The sequence below is a fragment of the Hetaerina americana genome, unplaced genomic scaffold (assembly GCF_022747635.1).
Source record: "Hetaerina americana unplaced genomic scaffold, ioHetAmer1.1.p SCAF_34, whole genome shotgun sequence".
Taxonomy (NCBI): domain Eukaryota; kingdom Metazoa; phylum Arthropoda; class Insecta; order Odonata; family Calopterygidae; genus Hetaerina; species Hetaerina americana.
The window spans coordinates 1,478,483-1,497,398 of NW_027286919.1; positions in this window are offsets into that span (position 1 = coordinate 1,478,483).

The following is an 18,916-nucleotide window of genomic DNA, read 5'->3' on the forward strand; positions in this document are numbered from 1 at the left end:
ATTAACGCAGCATTTTTCCTCGGAAATTAAACCGAAAAATACCAATAAATCTGGGACAAAATAGAGGTTTCGATCCGGATTGGAGTACACATTAGACTATATGGAGCCGGACGGAAGAGTGGGCGTGGTGGTGTATGAGGAGGGGTGCGTGGTGCGCTGGTAAATACATGGCAATAGTCACCGTGCGGTGACTATTGATGCAGCGATAGAGATTCACGGAAGTCTATCGCCGAGAAGGTGGAGTGGTTCACAAAATCCGAGTCCCCCTTCCCGATTCCGCTGCAATGTTTCCAATCGTTCAAGCGCATTGGGTCTGGTGCGTTTTTAGATTCAAAAGTAAGTATTTCTGGCACCAAATTGGTGGCATGTAAAGAAAACGTCAGCTATCTTGACAAAAGTGATGAAAATCGTAAGGAACCACTTCCCGTGCATACGTTTCGACCCTTATTCGAAACCTCTTCCCGCCTGAAATATTTACAAAAAACAGAACACAAATAACCTGTCAACCGGTACACTCTACATTTGTTTCGAATTGAAAAAAATTATGTTAACTGTGTTATATTTTCAAAAATTAGAACCCACCATAATCAATTACCGTTATTTGAATTAATTTGAAAATTCTGTTTAAAACTGTGAAGTTCATAGGTAAAATTGAATAGTAATTTGTGCAAAAGTGCTCTTAAAATGTCGTCCTTTTTCCCCATTTTGATTAAATTTCCGCGTGGCCAGCAGGAATCAATTCAAGTATTCATTGCTTCTAACTGATGACGATTGACTTCTAAATTCTAGAATGGCACAAGTTAGTAATGGGACGAGTTCAATACAATTTCTGCTGTAAGCTCTCTCGGTGACTACTTCATCCACTCACTGCTCTCGATGTTTCATTTCTCTCTCCCACTCTTCAGCTTCATTTTCTTGCTTTCTCTCCCAATCCCTCTCTCCACATAATACGCACAAGGTCATCACTCACTCCTAATTTTCGCAGAAATGATACTTTTGTGTACCGATATTTGAATTTGGGATAAAATGATAAAATACAGGGTTCGTCCGGAAAATAAGTGTACTGAGCTCAGGAAAAAAAATTTATTACACTTTTACATATCTTAAGCTAATATTCCTCAAAATAAGATCCTTGTGAGTCGATACACTTGTTCCAGCGACGTTCCCAATCCTGGAACGCTCCCGCGAAGGCATCATCGGGAACCTCTCGAAGACTCGTCGTCGACCTCTTCTCTGCCCTCCACGAACATCTTGTGCCACCGAAAGATCATGTTTCTGGACATGGCTGACTCCCCGTAAGCCTGGTTAATCATACCGACAGTTTCGGTAGACGATTTCCCAAGCTTTACCGCAAATTTGATGGAATAACGCTGCTCCAAAAACTTCGGCATCGCGTTCCGTGACGTGGGTCGAGCGTGGAGGTTCGTGTTAACAGAGCTCCTCACTACACCACAGCTCAGAGCCGACTGCCTTTTTCAGCGTCGCTTGCCAACATACCCCCCTCCAATCGCAGCCCGTCAGAGCGGTGCTGGGCGCGCCTGGAGCGGCGCGCCCAGCCCAGGAGTCAGTACACTTATTTTCCGGGCGAACCCTGTAAAACATATCACTCTTATCTTCCATTTTTTTTTGTTTAGAACTATGTTATGTCTCGCTATTAAGATTGTCGTCCTAGTTGTAAATTTCTCGAGAAATTACACCGCTCCTTACTGACATAAGAAGAAATTCTGTTCTTTATTCGAGAATTTAGTTCTTCATCTACATCTGCTTCATTCTCCGCAAGCCGCCGCAAGGGCGTGGGGCGGGATGTGGTAGGGCACCAACCGTAATTAAGAAGTAACAACCACATGCAAAAGCCACTAATGTATACAGTCCACAAAAAAACATGATATGCATTCAAGCAAAAACACTTACACCCCACAAACATGCTAACAAATAAACTACCAAATAACCTACACATTACATCACAAATATACCCGATGTCTTTCTTTTCAATGTTTAATTTTATTTCTACTCGTAAATTCAATATTTTAAATATTTCTTAAGTGACTTCGGTGTCTTGCTATTATGATTTATTGGGAAAGAATGAGTATTTATAAGAATAAGGATTTATGGTCCGGGAAAAGAAGGAGTATCATTTTTATATCTAATTTTATCTTTATAGTCTGATCGACCTAAGTAGTTTGCGGCCATTATAATTTCTTCAATCTCTTCGTTAAACTCGTTTTTTCTGAACCTTTCCAAAAGTCTAAGTCTCGCTTGTTCTCTTCGTATCTCAAGTGGCTCCCAGCCTAAATCCTGTCACCTGTAATCCTGTAAAGAGACCTATCACATTTGTGTTCTTATTATAACAATTTAAAAGAAATATAGCGGATTTTCTATGGACTTTATCTAATTCTTCTTGTCAAATTTCCTCCCAAAGATTCCAAACACTTGCGGCTTATTCCAAATGGGATCTAACTTGAGCAAAATAATATAGTTCATGCACAAATCTGATTTTTTTATTTTGGCTAACATGACCTTGAAGGGGTTTGATAAATTGAATTTCATACATTTTTTATTCGATCATTAGACACGTTAGATGCAGTAGTGATGAAAAATATAGCAAGGTACATCATCAACATACTCGAGAAAATTTGCATAAGTTATGTCCAGTTGTTTATTGGCTTAATAGTCTCACATGACGAGTGATTTGAATTTTACTGGGATGCAACAACAAAGAATTTTGATTTGACGCTCATGATAAGGATCGAATAAAGGGAATATTGTCAACAACAAAAACTATATTTTCCGTTAAATGTCGTCAAATTTCAAATATCGAAAAAGAATGATTTTTCCTCATGGGAGTTAAAAAGAATAGAGAGGCATCTACATCGATAAAGTTAACATACACATAGTACTTACCTATACTTTCGCTGAATTTTTTATTTAAATTAACTTAAATTACTCATTGATAACGAATGATTGTGACACCTACTTTGATATACAAGGTCTGTATAATGAATACGCGAACTGAGGCCATTAAAAACTTTAATTTGCAAACTTTAGCCTAAACCTATTTTTTCCCCTTCAAAGTACTCTCCTTTCGTTACTTTGCACTTATTCCATCTTCCTCTCCACTGTTAAAAACACCCTTGGAAGTCCTCAAGGCAGTAAGCCTTTTTGGTTTTCTCGTCGTTTCTTGCTTTATTGTGTCCACATCTTCCCAGTGATGTCTCCTCATCATATTTTTGCAATTTGGGAATAGCAAAAAGTCGCAGGGGGCGAGATCTGGCGAATAAGGAGGATGATCAAGGATGGTGATTAAATATTTTGCCAGAAACTGGCGAACAATCAATGCTGAATGTGTAGGTGCGTTGTCATGGTGAAGGATCCATCCAACATGTTCGGTTAAAATAGTGTGTCCTGTGGATTTTCCTAAATTTAGTTCATCAGCTATCATTCGGACTTTTTTTCGACAATCGGTAAGGACAAGGGACCGCACACGATCAATGTTGTCGTCAACACAGGTGGTTGAAGGTCGTCCCGGCCTTGCGTCATCCGTGGCGTCTTGTCAGCCATATTTAAAACGCTTAATCCTATTGAAAACGGATGTTTTCATATCAGCGTTTATTTTAGTTTATATATTTTATCAGCGTAAGCATCTGTCAACTTTTCAGTATTTTCTTGATAACGTTTACCGCGCTTCACCAAAAAACTTGACATTGATTCCTTGCCCCGTAATTCTGTTGATTTCCATACTCGACAAACATAATGAACAAAGATAACAGAAACTAACATAACTGGCACCATACGCACAGCTCGACGATCCGCCAAGCACAGACGGCTCATTGGGTCTCAGGCAACTAGCCCTGATGGTGAGCTATAGTTCGCGTCATGGCCGCCAGATTGTACCAGTTCGCGAGTTTATTGCACAGACAACGAATAATAACTTTTCCTCATGGGAATTAAAAAGAGTAAGGTTGTATCTCCATCGATAAAGTTAACTGACACGTAGTACTTATACTTTCGCTGAATTTTAAATATAAAATAAATTTTAAGGACCCATTGATAAGGAAGGATTTTGACTCTTGATACTTTAATGTATGAATTGGTTTATTTTATTGTGAGTATCCCTGTGTTACCTTTTCCGGTCTGGCTTCTTTATTTTGAAGAGTATTCTTGACGCCGAAAATGTGTGTAAAATTTCTCTTCTGCTCGGCTAATAATACTAAATTTCCAACGGTGAATTTATGGTCCTCGATGAACCGCAGGTGGAATGAGTAATGCTGCTAATACGAATCTCGCGTAGCAAACTATTCATGTACCCCAGTCTATTCCTTACACTCAATTCTCCTTCTCCTTATAACATTACACGGTTTTCAAAGATATGACTCACATTTAGTGCAATTACTTCCTCTGTTTTCCTCAATTTACCATGAAATATAAAGGCTAGCTAGCAATCTCCTGATATTACTAACAACGATCCGTGCATGAGTGTCTCATAACCCTTTGAGTGCGATTGTAACTGCCACATCCCATCCCACGTAGCTGAAGTATCAACAATCCACCCTCCTCCACCAAACCCCACTTCCAGGAGTCTGACTTCAACGTGGATGTGATCTTGGCTTTCCTTTTATCTGCATAATTCATTGGGGACCAAAAGAGATCGAGAGACAATTAATAAAGTGATCATATTATGTCAAACGAGATTTTTCCCCAAAATTTGTCAGTTTACAGAAGGGATAGGGATGGTCGTGGAGGGGGGATATTTATATGTGTAGATAAAAACCTAATAAGTACATTGGAATGGGTAAGAGATGATTGTGAGATGATGTGTGTTCATGTTAAAGGTAGGAATGGAGGGAAAATTTTAAAAATAGTTGCTATGTACAGAAGCCCCAACGAAGGGATGTACGCAGTCGAGGTATTAGCAGACATATGCTCGGCTAACCCTGAGGATCACACCCTCATAGCGGGGGACTTGAACCTTCCAGGTATTCAATGGTCGGCAGACGAGGTCACGGTGGGGGGTGGGAAGGCCCAAGAAATCGTTAGTCGTCTTATAAACGAGGAGGGTTTTGTACAGATGGTGGAAAAACCCACGCGCGGGGGAAACATCCTCGACGTCATACTTGTGAGACCGAAAAAGTGGGTAGGGGAAGTCGATGTCCTTCCGGGAATAAGTGACCATTCAGCTGTGCGTATATATCTAAACTGGGAGAGGGCTCAGTATAAGGGGCTAGTAAACAAAAAGATAGTTTGGCAATATAAACGGGGTGACAGGGAAGGGTTACAGACCTTTTTAAGGGAAAAATATTCAAAATGGGTAAGTGGTGGGCAGAATGTAGAAGAAATCTGGAAAACATTTAAGGGGATAATGGAGGAGGGATTAAATAAATTTGTCCCGAAAAAAATTCTTAAAGAAAATACTGATCCAGAATTCTACAACCGCAAAATTAGATCCTTGAAGAAAAAACTGAGAGTGATTCACAAAAAACGGAACGAGAGCTCGGAATGGCTCATAATTTATAAAAAATTAGTTCGTGAATTGAATAGAGAAAAGAAAATAGCCAAAGATAGTTTTCTACAGAAAATAATCGGGATAGATAATGGAAATAAATTTTACAAGTACCTCCGGAGGAGGAAAGGCAACAGGGAAAACATAACAGCTTTAAAAAAAGAGGATGGGACACTAATCGTTGATGATAAGGAAAAGGCTAATACGTTTAATAATTGGTATGCAAGTGTATTTAAGGTTATGGTAAATAAAAAGGATCCTGTAGATTCATCTCTGAGTCAACAAGGAGGCGAAAAAATATTAAATACCAAAAGTATTAAAACGACGAGCGCAGAAATTTATAAAAAAATTATGAAAATGAGGGCAAATAAATCAAAAGGGCCAGATGGTATCTCAATTGACTTGCTTAAATTGGGCGGTAGTGTAGTTTCAAATTATATAAATCATTTATTCAATGTTACCTTAAACAATAATGCCCTGCCAAATGCTTGGAAGGAGGCATATGTTGCGCCAATTTTCAAAGGAGGAGATAATGCACTAGTTGATAATTATAGACCGGTAAGCTTGACATCAGTTGTATGCAAGCTATTAGAAAAGATAATGGCTGATTATCTCTGGGACCTGTGGGAGAGTGAGAATTGGTTGTATAGTCGCCAATACGGTTTTAGAAAAGGGCACTCTTGTGAAACTCAGCTATTAGGGTTCTGCCAAGAAATGTTCGACTCTATGGATGCGGGAATAGAGGTGGATGCTATAATAGTCGACCTGTCAAAAGCCTTTGACAAAGTTGACCACGATCGCTTAATGCTTAAGATGGGCCAATTGCCACTACACACAGATGGAAGAGTAATCTCTTGGGTCAGAAATTTCATGGAAGGTCGAACACAAAGGGTAAAATTAGGAGAAGTGTATTCTGAAAAAGCAAGGGTAACATCGGGAGTCCCACAAGGAAGCGTACTTGGCCCGCTATTGTTTTTAATATATATAAATGATCTACCAATAAATATTAATTCTCAGTTAAGACTTTTTGCAGACGACTGTATTATCTACAGGAAAGTCGAAAATGACAGAGACCGTGACAAACTTCAGAGGGACATTAATAAAATGGCTGATTGGGTGACAAAAAATGGGATGGATATTAATGTTAACAAATGCAAATCCATCACTTTTAGCAATAAGGTAAATGGAAACCATAGGGAATATAAATTCTCAGAAAATGTCATTCCTAGAAGTGATACTGTCAAATACTTAGGTGTATATTTAACTAAGGACTTAGGGTGGGGGCTAAATGTGGAGTACATCTATAAGAAAGCTTTCAAAACTCTTCATTGGGTAATGAGAAACCTAAAAGGGAGCGTTAGAGCAACCAAGGAGAAGGCTTATCAGACCCTAGTAAGACCAATTTTAGAGTACGCTTCTCTTGTATGGGACCCTCATGAAGAAGGTCATATTAAAAAACTGGAAAAGGTGCAAAGAAAGGCTGCCCGATATGTACTGGGGAAGCATAGGAGGATGGATAGTGTGTCTGACATGCTAGAAACGCTGGGCTGGGAACCTCTAGAATCTAGAAGAAAAGTAAGCAGACTTTGTGGAATGTTCCGAATTTTGAAGGGGGAGAAAGCTTGGGCAGATCTTAGGAAAGAGGCGGGGAACCCAAATTTTATAGGCAGAAATGATCACAAATTTAAGATAAAATGCCGGGCACAGAGGACAAATAAAAAAAAATTTTCATTTCTAAATAGAACAATTGTTGAGTGGAACAACTTACCTGCAAAAATATTCGAGCCCTTTCCTAACAGAGTGTATACTTTTAAGAATAGATGTAAGGTATATATGTAAAAATTTGATTTATGTGTGGTGTATGGTATTATATGTTATAGCTTAATTTTTTTTTATGTATCTTTTTTTTTTCTTGCTGGTTAATGGTTGTAAATGGGATGGGGATTCACTTGTTTTGTTAAAGAGATCTGTGTTTGTCTGGTTTTATGTATTATATTTTGCAATTGTTTGGGACTTGTGTGCCACCTGACAGTGTCTATTAGCACATGTGTATTTATAATAATAATAATAATAATAATAAATGATTGCATCCAGATGGCAACATACAGGGTTCGTCCGGAAAATAAGTGTACTGATTTTTTCCCGCCGCTCCAGGCGCGCCCAGCACCGCTCTGACGGGCTGCGATTGGAGGGAGGTATGTTGGCAAGCGACGCTGAAAAAGGCAGTCGGCTCTGAGCTGTGGTGTAGTGAGGAGCTCTGTTAACGCGAACCTCCACGCTCGATCCACGTCACGGAACGCGATGCCGAAGTGTTTGGAGCAGCGTTATTCCATCAAATTTGCGGTAAAGCTTGGGAAATCGTCTACCGAAACTGTCGGTATGATTAACCAGGCTTACGGGGAGTCAGCCATGTCCAGAAACATGATCTTTCGGTGGCACAAGATGTTCGTGGAGGGCAGAGAAGAGGTCGACGACGAGTCTTCGAGAGGTTCCCGATGATGCCTTCGCGGGAGCGTTCCGAAAATGGGAACGCCGCTGGAACAAGTGTATCGACTCACAAGGGTCCTATTTTGAGGAATATTAGCTTAAGATATGTAAAAGTGTAATACATTTTTTTTCCTGAGCTCAGTACACTTATTTTCCGGACGAACCCTGTATATGATTATTACGGAGTTTCACTATAATCTAGTGTTTGTCATTCGCTCCACCAAAAGGATACTTCAAAAACACGTAATCTGAGCAAAAGAAAAAGAATAGATGAAACAATAAAAGGTTTAAGAGCAGCTGACAACGCAAAAAGGTTTCATCAAAAGTGTAAGTCAGCGGTAAACCCCAGACACTGAAGATAACGCTCTCAATAGTTCTCCTGCACAGAGAATCATTGATGTACACTTTTGAGAGAAGAAACCTTAGCATCTGGGCGATCGAGAAAGTTATGATCCGACGCTCGTCTCTCATAAATGCGAATCCCCGCGGGCTGCAAATGCCTATCGCCAATTCCTCCTCATTCCGTCTCGATGCAGTCGCCCTCATTCGTTCCACGCCCTTCCCAGCACCCCTCGCGGCATCATAATCCCGCCCGCTTTGTGCCTCGATTTGTATTCCTCCGTCCTTTGCCGCTCGCCACCCCGCCCATCCCATCTAATCCGAGCGGCACATCCCCCTCAGGAACATGCACGCACGATTGAGAGAGCGCGCGCACACACGCACACAGACACACGCGGCTGTGGTGGGGGTGGGGGGAGGAAGGGGCGTACCTCAAAACGCCGACCCGCGGAGTTGGGGCTCACCCAACCCCACCGCATCCACACACAAGTGGCAATATTCAGCGGATGGGGAGGGGGAGGAAAGGGTGAGATGGGAGGGGGGGGAAGAAGCGGAGGCTGTGGTGAAACAACGAAAAAGGGTTTTCCCTGGGAAATAGAAGCTCACAAAACTACAAGATCTCAGCATACTGCGAAGCGATCTCTGCAAGCATTTAAAAAAATGTGCGCCATCCATCAGATGAGAGCAATTTTGAAAAACTGGAACTTCGGAATGTGACTTAAATTCTAATGAGATGAGCATATGATAGGGAAACATATAAAAAGAGTGAAGGCACGTTTGAAATCTAATTTGAGGATATAAAAATGCGATCAGCCCACCGACTTAGGAGGCTGATCGCATTTTTATATTCTACCCCCTTAAAAATAACCTGGGGATGAAAAGGGCAAAAAAGCATGTAGTTCACACATTTTCCAAGGCCTCAAAGTGAGCACTGATATACATGGAGAAGCAGTTTCATGTTTGAGGATAACAAATGCAGGTACAACTGTAAGAAGTTCACTCATCAGAACGGAGTACGAGCTGAGAGCGAGTGGTGGATTCTAAAGGGACATATGCGTGAATGCCCGTTGAGGAATAAACGAAATAAACGGAGGAGGAATAAATAAACCAAATTGCGGAGAAATGAAGGTGTCAAGGCTGAGCGAACTCATAGGGGTTCCACAAAGACGAGAGATTATATTATGACACTTGATGCGGTGAGGTGGGCAGAAGAAGGCTAAGGAAGAGGGTACCACGCACTGGTGCGTGGTGCCCGCAGGGGAACTCACGGAGCGGAGCGGAGGCGAAAGGAGAAAAACGTCAAAGAAGTCGGCTTGAATTAAAAAGGAAGGGTACTCTAAAAACACTATTGTGAATTGGAAACCTAATTCTTGCATTTTTATGTAATATTGCTTTTGACTTGTAAAAAAATTGGAAAAACCTTTTCTAGAGAGATTTTTCGACAGAACAACGAGAAAATGGTTTTAAATTATGGTGAAAATAGACCAAAATGATCTAATGTCAATTCTGATACTTTATTCATAATTGGGATTAAAAAAGGAATGGAAAAATGTTCGCTGTGATACCTTTTAAATAGAATGCTGAATTTAATTAAATATATACTAAATCAAATACACTAAATTACGTGCAATGGAACTGTGAGTTTGGGGTGAAACTAGAAAAAGTGGAACCCTTTATCTACCTGGGCAGCAGCATAACATGGGATGGGAGAAGTTCGACCGACATCAAGCGAAGAATAGCCCGAACTAAGAAAGCATTCATGAAGGAGAGGCAATTATTATGTTCAAAGAACCTAAGCCTGGAAACATGGAAGGAATTCGCCAAGATTTTCGTGTGGAGCATGGCGCTCTATAGTTCCGAGACTTGGACCATTGGAAAGGGGGACTAGCGAAGAATAGAAGCCTTTGAAACATGTTGCTGGAGGAGAATGCTGAAGATTAAATGGACAGACAAAGTAAGGAACGAGGAAGTTGTATTGAAGAGCAGAAGAGGATAGGACCATATTAGGAACTGTACGGCAAGGAATAATTAGATGGATTGTCCACGAATTGAGGCACGATGGATTGATTAGGAATATCATAGAAGGAAAAATAGAAGGGAAGATTCCACGAGAAAGACCAAGAGGCATGTACATAAAGGACAAATTAAGATGGACGTAAAACAGAGAAGGTATCAGGGATTGATGAAAATTGATGTAGAATAGGGTATTAGAATGGAGGGCTGCAGGGAACTAATTCTAAGATTGAAATAGTGATTATGATTTACACATTTACACACTGACTCTCATTGGATGGAAAAAAAAGAAAACGGGACAAATGTTCGGCGGAAACTGTGGCGAATAATTCGAAGGTGGAGCCTGAAGCCGTTTCAGTAAGAGTGGTTTCCTCCTCGCGTAGAGTAGTAAAGAGTGAGACGCATGGGAGAGGCAAGGGAATGTGGCAGTGAAGAGAAGGGCGGAGGGGTGTGTGGGGGCGAGGGAGGGAGGCCTCTTATCGCTCGCATTTCTGTTAGTCTCCCTTGCGTGCCCCCGGCTCTAAAGCTCTTCAAATAATTTGCGCTTCCCCGACGCGGGTGAAGAACCCCGGAAATGTTGCCGTGCCGCTGCCTCCTCGTTCAACCACCCCCCCGACGACCCCCCATCCCTTCAGGACCGAGCGGCACGGACAAGGGAGCGGGAGAGAGAGTGCGCGGAGGGCAGTGTGCGAGTGAGGTCTTAAGATGGAGGAAAGATTGTCTCTTCTCCCCGATTGCACCGCAGTTAAAGCTAAAGGGTTACTCAGGGAGACCCCAACCCCTATTTCGTATCCCTGCCCCACCCCCGATTCCATTCTACCCCTCCCCCTCGGCACGAGGCATCCCCCTCCCCCCCCACCCTCTCTGCCCGGGCCCCGCCATTTATTTCTCTCGTCGGTCCGGGAACGGCACCCCACCCCCGCCCGACCGCCCAAACCTTTTGGAAACCTTTTGTTAGGGTGTCCTTGGGAAATAAATACTTTCCCTTTCCCGCGCGGAGAGAGAGCTGAAGAAACCTCGGCCTAAATATTCACGCAGCACAAAAGGGGACGACAATATATAAAAGCTCGGGTGGAGGAGTTCCTTTTTGCTGATGACAGCTGAAGGTTTAACCGCGTTATGAAGTGATCAGGAAGATGTTTACATGTCGTCCATTGGAGGGAGTGGCCCCGCTGAGGTGATGCCTCGACGGAACCAAGAGAGTAACCGTAGTTTGCTAGGGGAGGGCCGATTTTATTTCGGCTTGGAGCTTACGCCGGGTGGCACCTGACACGATTGCTACTGGAGAGGAGCACTTCCCTTACGTGCACTTCTGGCGGACGACGCCACCTCCAAAGCATCCACTTCTTGGGAAAGTAAACCTCCAAGTGATCACCACTTAATTATTTGTCCGCATTGCGTCCCTGCCCAACAGAAGTACATACATGTAGGTACAACGACACTCCTGTGAGGCACGGCAGATTCAAACTGTCCTGAAGTTAAACTAACTTATTCTTATAACATTAATTAGGACTGAAACTCCCCATACAAACATATGTATATCCTGAATTGGTTGTATTGTTATTTCAGTTCTTTAAAATGAACTAATATTAATTATATTTGTGAGGAAATTACATGAATCATTGCCGGGAAAAAAGTCTTTAGATGCTAATACACAAGACGACATCAACTTAAAATAATATGATGAGGTCTCAGGCGTGATATGGTGGAAGCGTATCATATTAAAACCACAGGTATTGCAATTTTCCACTAGATATTTTATTTCAACACTACCGGTTTCGATGTTTTCACATCATCATCAGGTGTGAGCACAAGTGCGTATCTTCTCCACATATATAGTTGCATACAAGGGGTGGGGGGTTTAAGGGGGGGAAAAAGGAGGGGTCGAGTGCGTCCAACTTGCGCCCTTTCGTTTGTAGATGTAGCACTTTAAATTCGAAGTTGCAGTGATGGCCTGTTTCGATTATGTGTTTCGCGAGATTAGAATTCGTGTTATCTGCATAAATTCCTCTTCGGTGTTCCTTGATCCGATTGTCAAAACTCCTCCCTGTTTGACCAATGTAGCTGGCCTGACACTCGCACTCAAGCAATGTCAACAAAAAATGCTTGCAAACGCCCGCTCGAACAGTGTGAAATAATACAACACACAAAAAAAGGAATTCCCCTCCTTAATGATGTGTTTGTCACTTCACATTCCCCCCTTCTAGCCATCAATTTCCCCAATAGTTTTCCCCAATTTTAACCTTCTTCTTCTCCTGCCCCCCGTCCCCACTTCCTCCCCGTTAACGACCACCCCTTTCCCCTCCCCGTTCCTCCGATTTCCCGGAAGGACTCGACGGACAACACCACTGATCCCCCGACGCATCGCAGGCGTCCTAAGGACGTCATCCATCCAGCAGAGCAACGACCCTCGCCACGGGACATCACTCGCGAGGCCCACCGGCAGATTGTTCCGGCCCTTCATTGCTGCGGGGCCCTCTACAGCTCAATGTCTTTATTTTATTACCTGTGCCAATCCGGCGGCCGTATTGTTAATTCTCAGTATTGCCCCCAAAAAACCCCCCACCCCATGGAATTCCCACTGTTCCCCCCCGCCTCTTTGACCCCTCCTTTCATCCCTTCCCCTCATGGAATTCCCCTGTCCCCCCTTTTTCCCCTCCTTTTTCCCCCCCTTAAACCTCCCACCCCTTGTATGCATCTATATATGTGGAGAAGATACGCACTTGTGCTCACACCTGATGATGATGTGAAAACATCGAAACCGGTAGTGTTGAAATAAAATATCTAGTGGAAAATTGCAATACCTGTGGTTTTAATTAAAATAATATGTTATGAAATAAATTGCCATTCAATATCCGTATTTAATAAAATCACACTCCTACCCAAGGATGTGATTGTAGGATGTTAGGTGGAACCCCATTTTACTGAAGTGTTTATTTCAGCGTTTTAACATTCCTTTTTGACAACCATGCTTATAACAGTCATTGAGTAACAGGGACTTAAAAGGGTTAAGAACGGAAATGTGAAGTTGTAGTCTTGTTGTCACATCACGCAATTAACCCTCAACTTGGAAATGTTTATCACTATAATCAGACGATGGCAAATAACATATTGGGTCCACAAAGATCAACTCAATATATCTTTTGCTGTTCATAATTTATTGAATTGATGCAACAAATCTTTCCCTTTGTAATACACGGCAAACTGAATTTCTTTTCCCGCAGAAATTGAAAATAAAAATTCGCACACCGTTTCCCAAGGCCTCGCGCAATTTAGATAGATTTTTTTTTATTTTTAATGGCATCCGTAATAATATCTGGCGGTAAATTAGTACATTTTTACGAGCAAGTACGTGTCAAATGACCTCCAACGTTGATACCTATGTTGGCAGTTTCTCCTTTTGATCAGTAATAATTTTTGCTGCTTTCGTTGAAACAACCCCAGTTACTCAACAGGAAGGCATTCGGTTTTCCTCGGTGAAAACGCAGGGGACCATGAAATTGACTTCTATGACTTCCTCTTATGAAAGTGAGAAACATTAAAGACTACTCCTCGAAAGGGAGGAAATAAAAGCGTACAATATAGTAATCAGCAATTTCAGCCAGAGGGTGCGTTTGCAACATCAATCTGGAACTATTTTCATAGAGGGAATTTAACAAGAAAAATTTCATCAATTTCCAGAAAACTTTTCCGATGGCCAAATGCTCATTCAAATAGAAAAAGTTTTCTTTTCTGTAGCGATATAGACTTTGCACTGACACCATACCCTTACAATGGACTATGACAACACAAAAGTGGAAAAACCAACCGAAGGATCTGAATTCCTTCTTCGTGTCACCACCCGCCAAAACTTCGAAATAAAACAGACCAAACGGAAATCCCAAACAAACCAAAGTGTCTTTTGACAAACGCCCAGCCCCATTTCTTTCATCGACCTCAACGAAAAGAAGGCCGTGCTTCCGATTCCTGCAACCACACTCCCCGGGGAAACATTCGATCAAATGCTCCCTCTCCTCGATCCCTCCCACCCACTCCAGGCACCCCCTCCCTGTCGCAAGCAGTCGCCAAACCCCATTCCCGTCCGCCACCCCCAACAACCCCCTCGCCCCGCCAACAAAACACAACACGAGGGCTCCCGGGTCACTCCCCTCGCCGCCCCCAGCCTCCGTCCCACACCCGCTCGCGCCGCCGCCCGCCTCGAGAGACGCCCGGGTCCGACCCCCGCCAGCTGTGCCCACCACCACACGATGAAAAATCTACTTCGGCTACTTCCTACTTTTTCATGCTCACTTCGATTCTATCCCTTTTAGCCCCCCTCTTCCCACCGCGACCGCCTTTTTATCATCTCCCCGTATACGCTCTTTCCTACGTATGTGTAACACGTAATGAGAGGAACGCAGCAATTTCAATTACGGCAAAGAATCCCGTTTCGCTTTTGTTTCTTTGTCCGATGTTCAATTCTGTCCTTCCTTCCCCTCCCACGCGTGCAGAGGGCGCCTCCTACCTCCCTCCTTAAAGGGTGCTTTCCGAGTTCCAAATGCGAGGCTCACTGATCTCCACCTTATTTAGGATATCATTTGGTGTCTGCTGCTGTTATACGAGGTCTATCAAATAAATACGCGAACTGGTGCAATCTGGCGGCCAAGCCGAGGACTATAGCCCCGCCCACTAGTGGCGCCGTCTGTACTTGGCGGATCATCGAGCTGTGCGCATGGTGCCAGCAATGTTAGTTTATACTGTCCTTGTTTTTACCGTTTGTCGAAAATGGAAATTGACGAAATCACGGAGAATCGTATCAACATCACGTTTTTCGATGAAGTGCGGTAAAAGTTATCAAGGGATTACTGAAATGTCAACAGCTGTTTGCGGTGGTAATGCTCTGAAGAAAACATCCGTTTTCAAGTGGATTAATTCAAACTAAAAATTCAAGAAAAAGCCGATCGAAAGTCAAAGTCATGCTCCTGGTTTACTTTGATGTCGAAGTTGTGTTGTTCGTCATGAATTTCTTACTGAAAGGCATACAGTAAATGCTGAATTCTGCATAACAGTGCTCAAGGGTTTGAGAGATCGCGTGCATCGTATGTGAGCAAATTTGACTCAAGGCGATGGATGGATTCTTCACCATGGCAATGCACCAGTCAGACAATTCAGCATTGTTTGTTCGCCAGTTTCTGGCAAAAAATTCAATCGCCATCCTTGATCTTCCTCCTCATTCGCCAGATCTCGCCCCCTGCAACCTTTTCCTATTCCAGAAATGCAAAAATGTGATGTGGGGACAACACTGGGTAGATGTGGAAGACACAATAAAGCAAGAAACGACGAGTCAACTACAAAGCCTAAATGCCGACGGCTTCCAAGGGTGCTTTAAACAGTGAAATGGAAGAAGATGGAGTAAGTGAATAGCAACGAACGGAGAGTACTTGGGTAAAGTACTCTCCGTTTTAGTAAGGGGAAAAAATTGATTTAGACTAAATTTTGCAAAATAAAATTTTTATGGCTTCAGTTCGCGTATTTATTGGATAGACCTCTTATATCCTTGGTTGAACGTGACACGTGCATTTTATACTTCTATGACTCCTCAAATGTTGACGGAATCATCTCATTGACACTGTAGATTCCATTAGTAACATGTCGGTAAAGAGCAACACCTCAGATATTATTTTAATATGAAGGAAAACTTTCTCCTGAATTTTGCTTTCTTCTCTTTTAAATTCTATGCTTAAATTGTGTAAAAATCTGAGTTCCAGGTACAATATTAGCATAACATTAGCGCCACAAAAATTATGTGAGAATAATTGCCAACTACACCAATACGTCCATTTCTGACGGCTGACTGAGTTGGGAGATTCTCGCTAGCAGAAAAGAACCTTTCTCAAAGGGAAGCCGATTCGCATGCGCACATTTTCTCGTTCTTCATCCCACTATAAATGACGAAATTCATTACCGTCTTCCTTCTTCACCTGCTCTTTTTGGACTCACCACTCTAATGTGTCAGCAGGGATATTACTCCTCTTAGGTGACTGCGTTGGCTATCACATTCTTAGAAAGTCTAAACCTTGCGGATTGTAAAAATAAAACTTAAGTCTTGTGTGTATTCACCCCCTACCACACACCCTATTGATGTTTTTTAGGGTACTTCCCTAAATAAAAATACTTGTAGAGGCTCGCTCCAAAAGAGTAAAAGACGTACTTTGAACGAGAACAGTCGATGAAGGGCGCTTTACCCCGAGTCCACTTCAATTTCTTGGAGTTTTTTCGCCCTCATAGAAATGAATGCTTCCTAGAAATAGAGCGATATATGTATGCTAAATATGAGTGAGTCGTGGTAGTCCAGGGATAGACGTTGGACTACCGACCGGAAGGCCCAGGATCGATTCCCGGGAAAGTTGCTCTGGGCACCTGCAGCTCCACCCTAGATATGTAATTTTTCGAGTTCCAGATCTTCCTGGGAAACCATAACCGGCAAAGGGAAAGGAACTAACCCCACTACCCTGATGCGTGAATTTCACACGCCGTATAGGGCTTAGTACTGGGTGAAATCTATCATCACCTAAAAACCGGCCTTCGACTTTGATTACAGTGTTCATGATTTTTTTGTGCTAAATATGATGCATGTGAGAGATAGCTTAAAATTTTTTTCGCAATTCAGTTTTAAAAAATAAGTGGTGTAGTACCACAAACGTACTTCATTCACCTTACTCACTCTTATATTTTAGAAATTTTAGTACCCTGCAAGCCATGACTAAGGTGTGTGGCAGGGGGTGAATGCACTTAATACTAATTTTGACCGAAATATGATCCTACGGCGGTCGGATAGTGTTATTCTAATCTCTTGTCGTTCGTAGAAAAAGTGATGTCTTAATTCTATCTGTTCTACATTTAATATCTCTCCCTAATATCACTGGCATTATCTCTCCTGCCGTAGTATAATGAGGTAATTACACAATTTCCACATCAATGCTGAAGAGACATCCTTCTAACTAATTTCACTTTGATCATCTTCCCATTACAACGTCGATTGATACCACTTTCTGTCGTTTTCAAAATATCTCGCAACCATGCTCCAAGTCAAACACGTTTCTGATTTGTTAATTCACCAATTATGACCGTTTCCTCTTTTTACACTGGTCGAGAGCAATCACGTCATTTTCGATTAGTAATCCATTGACACATTTCCACATGTCTACTGAATCTCAAATGTTGAGCGCCTTGTCTTACACACTTACACAACGAATTTATTGAACAAACATGAAGAGAAGAAAAAGAAACTAAACTTTGAAATTCCTTCATTAACGTGCTCAATACAATACACATTACCAGAGACTTTTAGTATCTTTCACGAACAATGTTGGTTGGGTCGATAAAAATCCTTTGCACTGGAGGTTACCTTTACACAATATTTTCCATTATTTTTCCCAAATAAAATTTCTGCACTCCTTCGTGTTCTCCCTAAATATTTGAATTAAAGGTAAATATTCATTGATAACTTTATATTATCCCTATAATTTACACTTTAGAAGTATTGAAATAAAAAACGGTTACCAAGTGGTTTCATGGACTTGTAGCTCACCCCTGTGACGCTTGGCTTCATTGTGACGCCAATCCTCCGACAATCTTAAAGATTGCCTTAAAGAATAATTTATTTAACCCACGATATTATTATTAGGTAATCAACCGGTTAAGGTAGGTTTTTGGATGGACATAATTACCAATTAAATAATTTGTGACCCCTAGCAAAACACAATATCCCCCTCTACATCAGGTCCCTCTTCATCTCTGAGTACTTTCTTCCTCCCTTCATCCCGTCCAACATCCCTATCCTGTTCCTTCCCTTTCCTCTTTTGCCGAACATTCTCCCCTCAGTTACAGTCTTCAACATCCCACTGCCGGTCAACACCCCCTTCATCCACTTTTCCTGCCTCCATAGGATTTCTCCCAACAAACCCCTCTTTTCGCCCACCATACCAAGTACTTCCTCATTTGTTTTCTTCTCTGTCCATTTCACCTCCTCCATTCTTCTCCACACCCACATTTCAAAAGCCTCCAATCTACGTCTATCCTCCTGCTTCAATGACCACGTTTTCGCGCTGTACTTAGCTACGCTCCATATCAAAGTTTTTACGAGTCTTTTCTTAATATCCTCACTCAACGTCCCTCCAATCAACTCCCTCCTCCTTGAGAAAGCCTCTTTGCCTAGCACAAATCTTCTCCTTACGCCCCTACTACTTTGACCGTGTTGGTCCAAAACACTAACGAGATACGTAAACTGTTCTACCTGCTCTTGTTTTTGCCCTCCTATTTTAATGTTAAGCTTGCCCTTTTTCTTTCTAGAAAATCGCATAACCTTTGTTTTATCAATATTGATTCTCATCCCATACCCGTCGCACTGAATTTTCGATTCAATCAGCAATGCTTGCAACCCCTAGGCTGACTGACAAACCAAAGCTTGGTCATCAGGAACTGATTTTACGAATTCCCCGCCCACTTTCATTCCTAACTCCAGTTCTTCCCATGCCTCTTTTATAATTCCCTTTGCATACAGGTTGAACAGCAACGGTGATAATGGGCAACCCTGCCATA